Source organism: Meriones unguiculatus, chromosome 4, assembly GCF_030254825.1.
Source record: "Meriones unguiculatus strain TT.TT164.6M chromosome 4, Bangor_MerUng_6.1, whole genome shotgun sequence".
NCBI classification, from domain to species: Eukaryota; Metazoa; Chordata; class Mammalia; order Rodentia; family Muridae; genus Meriones; species Meriones unguiculatus.
The window spans coordinates 127,390,954-127,395,265 of record NC_083352.1 but is presented as its reverse complement, the minus strand read 5'-3'; the positions used below and the strand labels follow the sequence as shown (position 1 = coordinate 127,395,265).

Sequence of the window (4,312 nt, the reverse complement as noted above, 5' to 3'; positions counted from 1 at the left end):
GTTTGTCTGCCTCCAGTTGCTTTCTTTCCTGCCATGGCTATGGAGCTGAGCCAGTTGAGCCAGCCACATTATAAAGGAGCCAAGCTTGTTTACTCCTTAGTTAAACTTCAGCAGCAGCCAGTTTTGTTATAGAAGTCTCAGGTCTGCCCACAGGAGGCAGTCTTTTGCTCCTGGGCTGGTTTAAGAGCCTCTCTTAAAGAGACAGTAACTGACCTGGGAGTTTTTACATTTTAAGTTTGGTTTGCATCACTGGGAGCTTATTCCCCCCTCCAAATTATGATAAAGTATGATTTAAAGGGTGTGGATACTTAGATTAGTTGGGCGCCATTTGTTGTAGTAGGTTATTAATATTTACTATGGGTTTAACTTCTGGTAACGCTGCTGTTAATCCTCAGCAGCTGTATAACCAAATCACCACACAGAGACTGGGTTTTTAGTTAACCTAGAACACAATGCTGGGCAATATTTACTCCCTCCTAAACCTTCAAGCCCTCAGTTTCCTAACATTTAGATTTCCCACATTATACTTGCTTTTTGTGAAATCTTAGGTCTGGTTCATGCTCCACTTTCTCCAAACTCTCTCCTCCAGCTCTGCTCTCCTCCTGCTCTCCTCTCCTTCAGCTCCTCCTCCTTCTCGCCCCTTCCTGTTCTCTAGCTCCTCCCCTCTTTCCTGTCCTCTGGCTCCTCCCATTGCACAACATTGTATCTAGTTGCTTTATTTGTGTCCTGTTTACACAAGAGTTGAGACAGGATGCTTATAGTGAGTATCACAATGCAATATCCAGATTGAAACCAGAGAGTTGGGGGTGGGGAAATCAGCATTTGAATTAACAAGGGTAAGGCTCGGGTTTGTTTCTATTGGACTAGGTTATTCTACATAACATCGTTACCTCACAGTGTTGACTTTCTGACTCAGATGGAAGGGTATCCTGGGATTCAGAAACCCAGGAGCCACAAAGATCTGAAGTTGGAAGTTTACCCCACTGGAAGGTCACCCTCAGCCATGGTAGGCCAGGAACCACACAGCTCTGAGAGGAAAACTCTTCACAGAGGCATTGCAGCTCCCAAGGCAGGGTATCCCCAGCTGAGCTGAGGAGTTCAGTAGCCTCAGCTCTGCTCTATTTCTATCCTCTTCATTGCTTCTTTTCTTCTTTTTTCTTTCAATGAGAAAGTCACACCAGGAAGAAAATCTGTATTGGAGGGACAAATCCAAGAGAGGGGAGACAAATCCAGGATTGGCTGACTCTGCTCTTGGGAAGAGGTAGTAGAGAACTGGGCAGCACAGCCTTTATGTAGGATTTCTTAGGAGGCAGATTTTTTAGGGCAGAAATATCTATATTGAACATTGATGCGTTTCTGGTCTTTAGCTTGGGGAACAAAGGCTTGGGGAAGGGACTTTGCTCTTCATGCATCGGTGGGGATTCATGCTCAGGGACTGGTGGGGTTTTGTTCAGAATTTTCACCTAAAATTAGCATCACCTACAATGGGACCCCTATGGTGGGGCTAGAGATAACCTCTTGGACCTTTACATAAGCTACAATGCTATTATGACAGTTCTAGAGGAGAGAATGGGCAGCTGGATCTCCTCAGGCAAGGAGCAAGCCACTTTGTGCCTTGAGGGTTTACAAAGTTTACAAAGTATACAACGTTTCAAAAAGGAATCCTCTGCAGGGAAGCCTTTCCCATGCAGCCTGAGCATGGTGAGTGGCCAACAGAGACTGAAGAGGAGATGCCACCACAGTGGACAGCAACCTTGACAGCAGTAGCCTGAGGCAGGAAAGGTGTCACAGTCACCATGAGCAGTTCCCTCTGAGGTGATGTCATTGTTGGCAGGACCTGCCATTTGGACAGGAGCTGCAAAGATTTTGACTGCTCTTTTCTTGGCTGTGCACCCTAGGGAAGAAAGGAAGGTTCTGACACCTCTTGTGGGGGGAGGTGGTGGCTTCTTTGACCTCGCTGCTCAGGGACTACACAAAATACATCCATTTCCAGAGAATGACAAATTTGATTTTTTTTTCATAGGTGCGGTGTGTTTTTTTGCCCCTGATCCCATGCATACACACTGTGTTTATCAAATGGGGCATGTTGCATCCCAGGCATACTTGGGTCACCCTATCTGACTGCTCCACGGTGGCCTTTAACTCAGTGTCTTCCCTTCATGATGGATATCTTAGACAAGTGTCAATATTTTGTCCTTTGAAATGGGAATTCTTGTTTTTCTCTCCATTTTCTTTTTCCATTTTTGCTCTGATCCTCCTTACCATCCACTGTGTTTGTGTTTGATTGGTGCTTGTGTTCCTGTGTCCTTGAAGCCTATCCTGACTTTTCCTTGGTGATATCTCTGACTATTCAACTTAGAATTTATAGCTCTCAGCATCTCTAGAAGTGATTCTAATTTCTTTTTCCTGCCTTCTTTCTTTTTTGTTACAGGTGATTTCTATGGAGACTAGCGAAGTGTGATGATGACAACAAAGGTCAAGTCCACTTCCCTTGGAAGGCATGCCCTGGCAAAGGATTACTACGTAATGGGCATCATAGGTGAAGGGGCCTTTGGCCTAGTCAAAGTCGCTCTTCACCGTGTGACCGAGATCATGGTGGCCATCAAAATCTTGGAAAGGAGCCCGAGTAGAGAAAATCTGATCAGCAATGAGATTCAACTTTTGAAATCTCTGCACCACCGTCATATTATCCAGCTGCTGCAGGTCATTCAGAGCAGGCATAAAACCTACCTGGTGATGGAACATGCAGCCCGGGGATCCCTGAAGAGAAGAGTCACAAAGAGTGGGCATCTGAAGGAGAAGGAGGCACGCATTCTATTTAGAGAATTGACTTTGGCCATCAAATATATTCATAGTCAAAAAATTGCCCACCGAGACATCAAGCCTGAAAACATCCTAATTGATTGGCAGGGGCATGTGAAACTCAGCGATTTTGGCCTGGCACAAAGACTGGTCTCTGGGGAAAAGGTCAGGGGTCTTTGGGGCACACGCCAATATTGTGCTCCTGAGGTGTTTGGTCATAAACAATATGACGCACTACCCCCAGACATATGGAGCCTGGGAGTAGTGCTCTATTTCCTGGTGACCGAACACCTCCCTTTCAGGGAGACAGAGTACTACACGTTAGAGGAGCAGATAATTTTAAGAAACTGTTGGATCCCGCCTCACCTCTCCCCAGAGCTTCAAGACCTATTGAACCGCTTAATGACCGTGGACCCCACAAAGAGGCCCTCCATCGAGGAAGTTATCGCACACCCGTGGCTGTGCCATGATGAAGAAACATTGAGTCCCTTAGAGGAAATACCGAGAGAGCCCGAGCCCAACATTGCCTTTAAGATGTTCTTAATGGGCTACAAAATTCAAAGGCTCAAAGAAGCTCTGAGGGAGCAAAAGTATACCAGTACCATGGCAACATACTTGCTGTTAAAAATGAAGTCTATTTGGCAGCGCCAATATCAGCACAGTGGAGGGCTGGGTGGTACAATAGACCCTGCCAAAACTCTTTATGTTCCTCTGCCTGTAAGGAGGGGAGCCAGTGTCACTTTCAGTTCCACCATCACTTTCTCTGCTCTCCCTGAGCTCACTAATGATGACACGAAAGGCAGGAGGATGTGGCACAGTTTGACTCCCACCCTGAATTACAGGCTCAGAAAAATCACCTCCAAAGAGGATGAACATTTGCTATACATAAAAAAACTGATAGGAGGAGACAGTCAGAGCAGCATGGAGTCCAGGTCCTCATCATCTTCAGGAACATCAGCAGCAGCAACTGCATCAACAACATCATCATCCATACCAACATCATTATCAGAATCATCGTTATCATCAACGTTAACATTTTCAGGGCACCCACGTGCAGAAACATCAAGCTTAGAACAAAAGATAGATGTGAGCACTGAGAGCTCTGAGACTCGTGATACGGGAGCAAGCACATCCTTCCAGGAGTCAACCTCCAAGAAATCCTTTCCCAATGAAGAAGCCAAGGTACAGGGCACAGGCAATATTTCCTTACAAGAGAGGAGTCAATCCTCAGGGAAAAAGAGCCTTCAGGAGCATCTCCAAGGGCAGTGCCAGGGTGTGCCCAGAGTGCCACAAAGACAGCAGAGCTGGAAGGGCCTGAAGAAAAGGATCTGCCAAGCCTTACCCAACTTGTGTTGTTGCCTCCCAGTGGATGAGGCAAACACTGAGCAAGACCAAAATCATGGCAGCCAATGAGGAGGGTTGCAGAAACACAAGATAAACCAGGTAGGTGTGGTGGGAAGGATACACTTTTCTAATCCCTTTCCTCTTAACATGTTCTTAGCATGCAGTG

At 46.2% G+C, this 4,312-nt stretch overlaps 1 pseudogene; it reads left to right on the top strand.

Moving 5' to 3' along the window:
- The first annotated feature begins 2,463 nt into the window (after nt 1-2,463).
- On the top strand, nt 2,464-3,272 carry LOC110544274 (sperm motility kinase-like; annotated as a pseudogene).
- The last annotated feature ends 1,040 nt before the right edge of the window (nt 3,273-4,312 follow it).